At 41.2% G+C, this 12,908-nt stretch overlaps 1 long non-coding RNA gene across 1 annotated transcript in view; it reads left to right on the forward strand.

Annotated features, from left to right (window-relative positions):
• Window positions 1–12,908, forward strand: part of LOC121401433 — a 216,479-nt gene that overhangs the window by 55,947 nt on the left and 147,624 nt on the right. The gene's annotated exons all lie outside the window — the stretch shown is intronic.

The following is a 12,908-nucleotide window of genomic DNA, read 5'->3' on the forward strand; positions in this document are numbered from 1 at the left end:
TTCCATTAATTGTAGATACAGGAATGGACAATCCTAGGGTACTCATCCATAAGAATTTCCTTTTAGCAATGGAATTTTTTGGAATATTCCATATAAGCTCTTCTGACTGATAAGGGGTTGCTTACGTCCGCAAGTGCAGTTGTGGTCCCCACAATTTCCTGACTTTCAGTTGCTTTTATGTAGAGACCCTGAGAATTTAGTGCTTTTCATTCAGGCAGTGGTCTTTTGTTCACCCAGATAGTTATTCCCCTTCCCTGGGGTTGTGTAATTTAATACTAGCCTAGCTGCCTATGAAATTCCCTGTAGGTGGCAGTATATTCCAATATAAAAGGGTAGGTGCTTAGGGTCTTTACTGGGACCATGCTTCACTGAAGGTGGATACAGGCCCAGGGTTCTAGTTTTGGTTCAACTTTAGATGAAGTTTTGTTAGTGATAGCAAGTTTAGAGTCATAGTTACTCTACAAGGGAAAGGGAGGATTAGGGAAAGTAGTGAGCAGCCAAGGGGAGAAATAGAGGGGTTAGGACCCCACAGAGTTTCACCCACTAGTACAGGGACTTCAGTGGGGGAGTTGAGGACAATATAGAGTGTCAACATACAAGACCCCAAAGTGAGGATCACAGAGAATAGTAAAGCATTCCCAGGGAGGAATCTGATCACAGGAGTGTGATAATTCATGTACATCTTTTACTTATCTCTGGGAAGGAATGTTACCTACTTCAAAGGTGCGACTACTGATTTTTTATTATTAGGGGGCAGATTAATTAAGGTTTGTGTTTTTTTCCACGAGTTTGAATTGTTGTTTTCTGGTTAAAACTCACATTTTCGATTGATCGAGGTGAATATTCGAGATTTATTATACCCCGACCCTGGAAATAGCTCAAATTTGAAAATACACCACCTAAAAACCTGTCAAGGTTATGTAGGCGTCAATGGCAGAGTTCCCTTGAACCGTTTGAAGAGGTTTAAAGGGGTTGTTCACCTTTGAGATAACTTTTAGTATGATGTAGAGCGTGATATTCTGAGACAATTTGCAATTTGTTTTAATTTTTTATTATTGAAGGTTTTTGAGTTTAGCTTTTTATTCAGCAGCTCTTCCATTTGTATCTTAACCAGTCTGGTAATTAGGGTCCAAATTACCCTAGCAACCATGCATTGATTTGAATAAGAGAATGGAATATGAATAGGAGAGAGTCTGAATAGAAGGATCAGTAATAAAAAGTAACAATACATTTGTAGCTTTACAGAGAATTTGTTTTTTTAGAAGGGAGTCAGCGACGCCCATTTGAAAGCTGCAAAGAGTCAGAAGAAAAAGACAAATAACTATAAAACTATAAAAAAAAAAATAATGAAAACCAATTGAAAAATTGCTTAGAATTGAACGTTCTATAACATAATAAAAGTTACCTTGAGGGTCAGGGCACACAGGCGGATTCGGTGGCGATTAGTTGCCTCTTCTTCAGGGTGACTAATCTCCCCAAACTGCCTTCCCGCCAGCTAAAATGTAAATCGCCATCGGGATGCCACTCGGAGCGATTAGTTTTCCGAAGTTGCCTCACGAGGATACTTGGGGCGACTTCGGAAAACGAATCACTCCGAGTGCCATCCCGCCGGCGATTTACATTTTAGCCGGCGGGAAGGCAGGGGAGGCAGTTCGGGGAGATAAGTCTTCCGAAGCAGAGGAGATTTGTCACCAGGCAAATACTCCTGTGTGCCCTGACCCTAAGGTGAACCACCCCTTTAAGAGCCTGTTTAATGTTCAAGGTTTTTTGGAGGGTTTTGCCTGAAAACTCAAATGATTTGAGCAATTTGAGTTTTTTTCCACCGAAACTCTGGTTTTTGCAATTCAAGTCTTAAATGAGATACCATTAGAGTTTCAAGTTATTTCACGTTCATTTAAGGTAAAAAAACCTCTAATGCTCGACCTTTGTCAACTGAAATTTATTGCTGCAAGAAATATCTGTGATCCGGATAATTTACTAAAGGGCAGATGGTACAGGGCCAACAGGTGATTTTCTTAAACTATTTGCCTGATATTCTCCCTGTGGATACATCCGTACCAGGAGGTAATACAGGGTACCGGGAGTTACAGGAAGTTATCCAGGTATCAAGGTTCAGTGGCACTATGCAAGCAGCATACCATGCATCACATGTGCTAAAGTTACACTTTTCACAGCACAGTCACATAAAACAACTTCATTAAAGCTACTGGCATCAAAATGCGCTCCTTCCATTTCCCTATAGTTGTGCTTATTGCTTCTCCATGCTTCCTGCCTTCCATTTTTAATAAAGCTCTGCTGTGCCTATTGATGTAAGGGAACCCTAGAGCTACTGCCACCTTCTAACTAGGTGGTAGCTAAAGAGTTAATTGGGCACAGCACACTTCCGTCTATGAATCGGGCGTAGGTATCATTCGCTCGCTGGACTTCGGAAATTATGTCAGATGGACTTCCACGCAATTGTGTCCAGTTTTCAATAAAATCCGCACACAGCTGCATTAATTTTGGCAAAGTGGCAAATGCCATGTTCATCACCCCCTTGCGATGCTGGATTTCAGAGAAAAAATGCAATATTGTGTGAAAAAAAATTGCAGATGTAAATGAGTCCTATAAACTTCAGCCCCTAACTCTGGGCTCATGGACACTTGCGTTTACATATAAGTGATTTTAAAGGGGTAGTTCACCTTTAAGTTAACTTTTAGTGTGTTACAGAATGGCCAATTCTAAGCAACTTTTCAATTACTCTTTATTATTTATTTCTTATAGTTCTTTTTTTAATTATTTACCTTTTACTTGACTTGACTCTTTCCAGCTGTCAAATGACCCCATCTAAATAACAAATGCTCTGTAAGGCTACAAATGTATAGTTTTTGCTACTTTTTATTGCTCTTATTTCTATTCAAGTACTCTCCTATTCATATTGTAGTCTCTAATTCAAATCAATGCATGGTTGCTAGAATAATTTGGACCCTAGCAACCAGATTGTGAAATTGCAAACTGGAGAGCTGCTGAATAAAAAGCTAAATGACTCAAAAAATACAAATAAAAAATGAAAACCAAATGCAAATTGTCTCAGAATGTCTCTCTATATCATACTAAAAGTTAATTTAAAGGTGAACAACCTACTTATTAAAAAGTAATAGTATAAGTATAATAATACTTATACTATTATATTAAATAATAATAGTATAATATAGCATAAGTTTAAGACCGGGAGATTCAAACAAATGAAACAAAAGTTGGATGGTACTTTTTCTCCATTTGTTATGGCAGTAGTGACACATAGTGGTTGCAATGCAGAAAAACTGTTTTTCTATACAGTTCAACAGATACAGGACCAGACAGCAAGAAATCTGAAACAATTAGCATTTTCTGCATATTAGAGTACATCTGAGTTGCCTTTAAAGCTTTCAGCCTTGATTGATGCGTTTTCTCTGTCTCGCCAATGACTTAACACCTACATGCTTGCCATTGATGTTCTTCAAATGTTTATTTTTTACTATTCCATTTCCAAATAAATCCTTTTAACGGATAGGAAGATACTTAAAGGAACAGTAACAACAAAAAAAGTAAGTGTTTTAAAGTAATGAAAATATAATTTACTGTTTCCCTGGACTGGTAAAACGAATGTGTTTGCTTTAGAAATACTACTACTATAGTTGATATAAACAAGCTGCTGTGTAGCCACGGGCAGCCATTCAAAACACAAGATACACAGCAGATAACAGATACACTTTGTAGACTCCTATTGTATTCTATTACAGAGCTTATCTGTTATCTGCTTAGTAACCTGTACCTGTTCCGTTTCTCCTTTTTGACTTTGAATTGCTGCCCCCATAGCTACACAATAACCTATTTACATAAACTATAGAAGTCTTTCTAAAACAAATGCATAACCTATACTAATGCATAGCAACAGCACATTACTTTAAATACGTTAAACTAGAGTCCTCCTCGGGTCCATTTTTTTGGAACCCATACCTGACCCGTACCTGCAATCTGCAACCCGGACCCGCATCCAGCTGACCATAAAGAATCAGTAAGTGCTGTCATTGTAGACCGGAAGTGACAACATCGGAAGTAGGCGTGATCAGAAAAAGAGTAGAAATCGCTATTGAGAAGACCCGTGGCCTGACACGCAGACCAGCAGAACCACTGACCCGCGTCTATACCCACACCGGGAACGTCTACCCGCAGGGTACTACAGGTTTTTGCTGGTAACCCGCAGGTACCCACGGATACCCGACACGCTGCAGGACAGTTATTACTTTGCAAAAATTAGCAACACACAGTACAATTTGAAGCCTGCTTAAATTTGGCACTAGTTTGCAATCTTTCTCCCATGGCAGATGGGTGTCGCTAAATACGGTTAGGGTTTGGCTATATTAAATTCACACAAAGGAAAAAATTGTCAGTACAGATGAATCAATTTTTTCACTTTACGCCTATTATTATTTCCATAACGACTTTTATTACTTTCCCACGTATGCTGGTAACATTGTGCTGCCAAAGGGGAGATGTATACGTATTTTTATGGCAGTGGTGATTCTACCATTCTTCTTCAGGAAGGGGTATCTTTTTTTAAGGAACAAAAATATGTTTCAGTCTACTAAAAACTGAAGTTTCGGATCTTGGGCCTTTTTGGACAAAAAAAAAATGTGAATAACCAACAATGGTCAAGTCAAACTCTGACCTTACTCCACATGAGGATTTGTGGAACTATTGTATTTCAAAACTGAGGTGTTACAGGGCAACCCTATTGAAATAAAAAAAATAGCAAAAGTGGTAAAAAGGTGATACCTTTATTGGATAACTAATATAATCATAGCAAGCTTTCACACCATTTTAGTTCCTTTTTCAAGCTGGTAATCAGAATATTTCAATCCTTCATTTTTCAGTGAGCTTCATTGTTTTAAAGTAATCACAGGGAACAACTATTTGGCGTGGGCTTTGTTTTTCCATTAAAATTAGAGAACTGGTTCAAAATACTGTATATATGACATTCACTCATAAGAATCATTCCACAATCTTTACTATTGCTTGCTCTAGGGGCCATCCTTTTGTAATTTTGTGGAGTGGCATGCTAGGAAAGACCTAGAAAATCATGACAAAAGTATGACAATTAAAGGAGAACTTAACCCAGAAAAAATAATTTGGCTAGAAATGCAATATTTTATATACTGAGCTTAATGCACTAGTCTAGACATTCAGCATTTCTACAACGGTAAAGAATCAGGCCCTCAATGTTGTCACAGGAGCTCCCTATCTTGGATTCTTTAAGAATTGTTGGTGACAATGCACATGCTCAGTGTGCTTTGGGCAGCTGTGGAGAAGCAAAGCTTAGGGGTTGTCACAGATCATCAAGCAGAAAATGAGGCTCACATGTCATGGAACCCGTTGCTATTAAATTTTGATTCAGAATGCTCTGGTTTCTATGCTGGCATGCAATGTGATTCTGAATAAGTCACAGCCTTTTAATGTATATATACTGTATATTGTGAGTGGATCCCTAAGCTCAGTAAGTGACACCAGCACAGAGCATGTGCAGTGAATCAGCAGGAAAGAGGATGAGGAGCTACTGGGGCATCTTTGGAGACACAGATCTTTACTGCTAAATGGACATAGTGGCCTTGGGCTGGTACAGAACTCCAACATAATGTTTAACATTTCTACCAAACCTCTGGGTTACAAGTACCACGAGCACCACAAAGAGATCCTCTTCCAGTTTCTTCACTCTTCAAATTTCCCAGGGCAGATGCATGTGCAGCAGAACAAAATAGTCGGCCTTTTCTTTAAAGTTTAACTTTTCATTCTACTGCGCATGCGCAGCCACGAGCTGAAAGTAGAACCAGGAAAAGAATCACTCCATGGTGCTCGCTGGAAGAACCCGAGGTCGGTGCGGTTTTCTGCTGTTTGGAGCATAGGACTAGGGTGTCCAGTAAGTAAATGTGATCACTTGGGGGTGTGGGAATGTTTCTGGCTAATTGATTAGGAAACATTGGCGCCCGTTTTATAGACAGAATTTTTGCCAAATATGTTATCGCCAGTTTACTAACCTGCGGTAAATACAAATTTGCGAATATCGAATTTGCTGAAAATACGTACACATTAACGGCCGCAATAGTCGCAAAATTATACCGCCGCCTATGTAGTGGCGTAAAAGTATTTTTTACGGCAGAAAATTCGCAAGACAACAGGAAATATCTCATTATACTTTTTTTACGTTGATTGTCCTCATTTGATGTGTTTGAAGCCTGTTGTTATTCTTTTATAGCTGGGAGATGTACAGCACTATTTTCTTTTTTCTCTAGGATCCTGTTGTTTTTGGTTAATGAACAGAAAGGTCATATTGGCTTATTATTACAATTATACTATACATATTTTAACAACAAGAAATACTTTATTATTGTTTATATTAATATACAACATATTTGCAGCACTTTACACAGCTTATACTCAGAACAGGCCCTGCTCCAGTGGAGCTTACAATCTAATGCATAGCCTTGCAGCGTATGGTACCGGTTATTATCTATTCACTTCAATCCATTGTACATATGTCCTATATCTTTTTAAATTGAACTATTCGTAAAATCTCGTAATGTAATCAAGAAATTAGCTTTGCAGGGCTGGAATATATATATATATATATATATATATATATATATATATATATATATATATATATAATATACTGTATAACTTTGCTGAAGGCAACCTCCAGGCAGATGTTAGCTTTTAGTATTTTAACAAATTGCACGTGGTAATCTAAATGTATTAAATTATAAACAAGTGAAACAATGTGCTAATTCCAGTGGAGCATTGTGTAATTTTTTATTTGCTGGCAGTCCCAATCCCATAAGTGGAAAGGTATCTTTTAGTTATCACCTCTGGCTCAATAGAAAGATTTGACAAAGTCGTAGAACTAACTTGGTAACCTAAGTCAACGGTCCTTTTCCTTAAGAGACGTAATGGGTTTTTCAGATATATGATTTCTCTGGGGGTAATAATCTCCTTTTATTTCAAAAAAAAAAGTTGAGATCTGTTTTAATAAACACAGTGGAAGTTGTCCCAGTGCTTCCCAGTAGAAAGGCTGTGTACAATACATATTCTTGTTCTTTGTGCCTCAGAACAGTGTTAATAACTAATAGACCTGGTACAAATCACCCTAAAGACAAAGCCGTATGAAATGAATGGTTCGAATAAAAGTAATTCATAGCGAACCATCAGGTGGGAATTAAAATTTAATTTAGAGAGCACTATCAATACAGTGGTGGCAGCAGTGGTGATATACATGATTAACTGCTATTTTCATTCACCTTTGCAAGCATTAGCTTTTTAATGTTGGAGGAAATTAAGGCAGAACTCTAGCAGGAAATTCCTTGTAGCCAGGTGTTTTTGGTTATCAGATGAATGAGTTGTCCGGGAGTCATAAGGGACACTTTAATATTATGATGGGATGATTTGCAATCGGAATGAATACTCGGCCCCCGAGTCCGTTACAGACAGCTGTGACATAACTTTATGGCAGAGGAGTAAAAAATTCTTGTTGAGCTAAGTAACAGGTACAGCTAACAGAGATAATTTTATTGCTATATTTTAAAACGGAGTGAAAGCTAAAATGTACTCTTTATTAGATTTTTATGAATTGAAGAAACCAATATCATAATATCGTGAAATTCCATATGGCTGACACAAAAATGTCACTCTTCATTTAAAATAATTACTATGAATTCAGCCCAGTGGAAGTTTTCTAAAGCGTGTGTTTCATTGTTGGGTATGAAACAAACATTTCATGGAAAATCTCAAGTTTTTGTTCAATAAGCAGAATTTAACAAAGGTGTTTTATATTTGTAGAACGTCCGAAAGACAAATGTCTGCCCTAAGATTGCATGGTTGAAACTTTCTTATTATTATAAGACTTGGAGAGTTTTAGAATATGATTAGGCTGCTATAGAGGAAGAGTGAAACTAGGCTAAATAGTAATATAGTAAGTAAGGTTGAAAAAAGACACACGTCCATCAAGTTCAACCTTTTAGTTTTTTTTTATCTGCCTAAATGCTAGTTGATCCAGAGGAAGGCACAAAAACCCATCTGAAGCCTCAGAGGGGAAAAAAATCCCTTCCTGACTCCAAAATGGCAATGGGACTAGTCCCTGGATCAACTTGTACTATGAGCTATCTCCCATAAACCTGTATTCCCTCACTTGCTAAAAAGCCATCCAACTCCTTCTTAAAGCTATCTAATGTATCAGCATGTACCACTGATTCAGGGAGAGAATTCCACATCTTCAAAGCTCTCACTGTAAAAAAACCTCTTCCGAATATTTAGGCGGAACCTCTTTTCTTCTAATCAGAATGAGTGACCTTGTGTCAGCTGGAAAGACCTACTGGTAAATAAATCATTAGAGAGATTATTATATGATCCCCTTATATATTTATACATAGTTATCACATCACCCCTTAAGCGCCTCTTCTCCAGCGTGAACATCCCCAATTTGGCCAGTCTTTCCTCATAGCTAAGATTTTCCATACCTTTTACCAGCTTAGTTGCCCTTCTCTGTACTCTCTCTAATACAATAATATCCTTTTTGAGTGATGGAGACCAAAACTGTACGGCATATTCTATATGGGGCCTTACAAGTGCTCTATACAGTGGAAGAATGACCCCCTCCTTCAGTGACTCTATGCCCCTTTTAATAGCTCAAGACCGTATTTGCCCTTGATGCTGCTGACTGGCATTGCTTGCTACAGCCAAGTTTATCATCTACAGGGACTCCAAGGTCCATGGATTCGCCTAGTGCAGTCCCATTAAGGGTATAAGTGGCTTCTCAAGCAAGTTTCCCAAGCATTGGAGTGGAAGGTTCAGTGCCTACCAGGGCTTCTGCTTCAGGGCCCCCCCCAGGACTCCTGGGGCTCCCCGCCACAACCCTTGCTTCAGCTGCACCCATTTTGTTGCGGCCACAATCTGGATGGGCAGGAGGTCAGGGGTCAGCATAGCCCAAGGCTTCAGGTCTGGGTTGGCTGGGTCCACCAGGTTTTTTCCTGGGTCCCTCAGGCCCAGTCCGACCCTGACTTTCCCCTAGACATCAACTGAGAGAATTTAACAAGTATACTTAAGTTAAGCTTTCCTTTAGGTTACATATATACATTTTCTTCATAACAATTATGCCAGAAACCCATGTGTGAACAAAGCAATTTTATATCTAACTTAGATTTAAAAAATTAAAAAAAAAGATAAATAAACCTTAAATAAAATGTAAGAGTCGTTCAGGGTGCATTTCTATCAGGGGCGATCCACCAAAGAGGCACTCGTCTCAGGCGGCAGTGCTAGCTAGGTTTCCGGGGACGGCTCTTTACTAGGGCAATTGTGCTCTCCGCACTAGTGTTGCTGCCTCCCCCAGAAATGTAATCGGGCTGGGGGGAGCCGGCATTACTGGAGCCGCCTCAGGCGGCAATGTCCACAGGAACGGCGCTATTTCTATACACTTTTGCAATTTACATTTTTTTTCAGGTTCAGAGCTATACATTTATACTATGATACTGTAATGCCCGAAGGCGCAGTTGAAGTAAGGACCAAAGAGAAGGCAACAATCCAAGTTCGCGGTACAGAAAAGGGTTTATCAAAGAATGGTCGTAAAACAGGCAGAATGGTCAAGACAGGCAGTACAGATTCAAAGTCGATAACAGGCAAGGTTCAAACACGGATAAGCAAACAGAATATATCGCACCCAGGAACTATATGAAATAGACCTATAATTGGGCAAGGTCAGGATGGAAATGAGGGTCTTTATAGTCCAGTCTATTGGCGCCAAAATTGACGCGCTGGCGTCAGACGCAGACGCCAGCGTCCCCACGCTGACGCCTTGACGCCGGCGCCCGATTCTGACGCCGGCGTCCGTTCCGTCGCCGGCGACCAATCACAGGGCAAGAAGGAGATGATGCAGGATGATTGCGACCACCCGGAGCCATGTGCAGGGAAGAGGAATCGCCATTTTGGACGCCATCTTGGAGCAGGTCAGTAGACTCCATTACAGTACCCCCTTCCTTAGGGGGGGCCTCAGGACCACCGGGACCAGGACGGGAAGGAAACTGCCTATGAAACCTGCGAACAAGGATGGGGGCATGGACATCCGACTTTTTCACCCAAGAGCATTCCTCGGGACCGAAACCCTTCCATTCGACAAGGTACTGGAGAGCGCCCCTGGAAAAACGAGAGTCCAGAATCCTGCTGACTTCAAATTCTAAATGGTCATCGATAACAACAGGAGCTGTGGAAGAAGAAGAGGGGGAAGACACTGCAGGTTTAAGGAGAGACACATGAAAAGCATTAGGGATCCGCATCTCGGGAGGAAGAAGAAGACGAACTGCCACAGGGTTGATGACCTCGATGATGGGAAAGGGACCGATGAATTTGGGGCCAAGCTTAGGAGTGGGAATCTTGAGGCGAATATTCCGTGTAGACAACCAGACCTTGTCACCAGGAGCATAGGGTGGGGCGGGCAATTCTCTTCCTGTCGGCAAACTTCTTTTGAGAGGATGAACTCTTTTCCAGATTAGCAGTGGTGGCCTGCCAGATGGCCAGCATATGAGCGGCTTGATCATTAGCAGCAGGAACATTTGTGAGTAAGAGATCCTGAGGGAATGCCAATGGGTTCCGGCCATACACACAGAAGAAAGGAGATTTCTGGGAAGAAGAATGTAAAGAATTGTTATGGGCAAACTCCGCCCAGGGAAGAAGGTCCGACCAGTCGTCTTGACACAAAGACACATGGCAACGAAGAAATTGCTCCAAGGCCTGGTTAACACGTTCAGCGGCACCATTGGACTGGGGATGATAAGAAGAAGAAAATTGAAGAGAGATATTTAAAGCATTACACAGTGACCTCCAAAATTTAGACACAAATTGGGGACCACGGTCGGACACAATTTCTGCTGGGAAGCCATGGAGGCGAAAAATATGTTTAATAAACAGTTCTGAAAGTTCAGGAGCAGAAGGCAGTTTGCGGAGAGGAGTGAAATGAGCCATCTTACTGAATCTGTCGATAACAACCCAAATGACAGTGTGGCCGGAGGAAATGGGCAAATCGACAATAAAGTCCATGGCGAGGTGAGTCCAGGGTCGAGATGGGATGGGCAGTGGAAGAAGAAAACCCTTGGGAGGAGAATGTCCGGATTTAGACACAGCACACGTGGAACATGAGGAGACAAAATCTTTAACGTCCTTTCTTAAGGTTGGCCACCATACTAGACGAGATAAGAGCTCGGTCGTCTTCTGAATTCCAGGATGTCCGGCCTGTTTGGAACTATGAGACTGAGACAAAATAGCAAGACGAAATTCTGGAGGGACAAAAGCAACACCAAGAGGAGTTTCCGCAGGAGCAGAATCTTGAGCGGACAACAATTGGGAGGCACAGGAAGGGAACAAGGCAGCAATAATCTTGATGGAGGGTACCACAGGTTCAGGTTCCTCGGACACAGAATCTTCGGGAATAAAGCTTCTGGATAAGGCATCGGCCTTCCTGTTTCTGGAGCCAGGACGAAAGGTAATGACAAAATTAAAACGGGAAAAGAAAAGTGCCCACCTGGCTTGCCGGGGATTCAGGCGTTTGAGGGTTTGGATGAACTCAAGATTCTTATGGTCGGTAAAAATCGTCACAGGAACCGAAGAACCCTCCAGTAAGTGTCTCCATTCCTCCAAGGCTAATTTGATGGCAAGTAGTTCACGATTCCCCACATCATAGTTCTGTTCAGGGGCAGAAAATTTTTTAGAAAAGAACGCACAAGGATGGAGTTTACCGTCAGAAATGGATCTCTGTGATAAAACTGCTCCAGCTCCGACATCAGAGGCGTCGACTTCCATGAAGAAGGGATGTAGAGGTTCTGGGTGCCGAAGAATTGGAGCGGAAGAAAAGGCCTCTTTGAGGGACTTGAAGGATTCCAGGGCTTGAGGAGACCAGTGTTGAGGTTTGCCCCCCTTACGAATCAGGGCCAGAATTGGAGAAAGTCTGGAAGAAAAATTTTTTATAAACTGTCTGTAATAATTGGCAAAGCCGACAAACCTCTGAATGGCTTTGACACTAGTAGGAAGAGGCCAGTCCAGGATTGCAGACACCTTGGCAGGATCCATCTTGAAACCTAGAGGAGAAATGATATAGCCAAGGAAAGGAATAGACGAGACTTCAAAAGTGCATTTCTCCAATTTAGCAAAGAGATTGTTCTTCCTTAGTCTGGAGAGGACTTCACGTACTTGGGCACGATGTTCCAAAAGATCTTTAGAAAAACAAGAATGTCATCCAGATAAACGACCACACATAGACCCAACAAATCCCGAAAAATATCATTAACAAACTCCTGGAAGACCGCAGGAGCATTACAGAGACCAAAGGGCATGACCAAATACTCATAATGTCCATCACGGGTATTAAAGGCGGTCTTCCACTCGTCCCCTTCACGGATCCGGATAAGATTGTATGCCCCCCGAAGATCCAGCTTTGTAAAGATATTGGCACCCCTAAGTTGATCAAACAGTTCAGAAATAAGAGGAAGAGGGTACCTGTTTTTAACTGTGATCTTGTTGAGTCCTCTGTAGTCGATGCAGGGCCGCAAACTACCATCCTTTTTCTCAACAAAGAAGAAACCTGCACCGGCAGGGGAGGTGGAAGGACGGATGAATCCTCTCTGAAGATTCTCCTGGATGTATAACTTCATAGCAGAAGTTTCCGAAAGAGAGAGTGGGTAGGTGCGGCCCCTGGGGGGCATAGAGCCGGATAGAAGTTCCACTGGGCAATCGTAAGGCCGATGGGGAGGAAGAATCTCAGCAGAAGACTTGTTAAACACATCGGCAAATGCTTGGTATACAGAGGGAAGAGAAGAATTAGAGGACACAGAGGAAATTTTTACAACCGGAACAGT

Source organism: Xenopus laevis, chromosome 3L (assembly GCF_017654675.1).
Source record: "Xenopus laevis strain J_2021 chromosome 3L, Xenopus_laevis_v10.1, whole genome shotgun sequence".
Taxonomy (NCBI): domain Eukaryota; kingdom Metazoa; phylum Chordata; class Amphibia; order Anura; family Pipidae; genus Xenopus; species Xenopus laevis.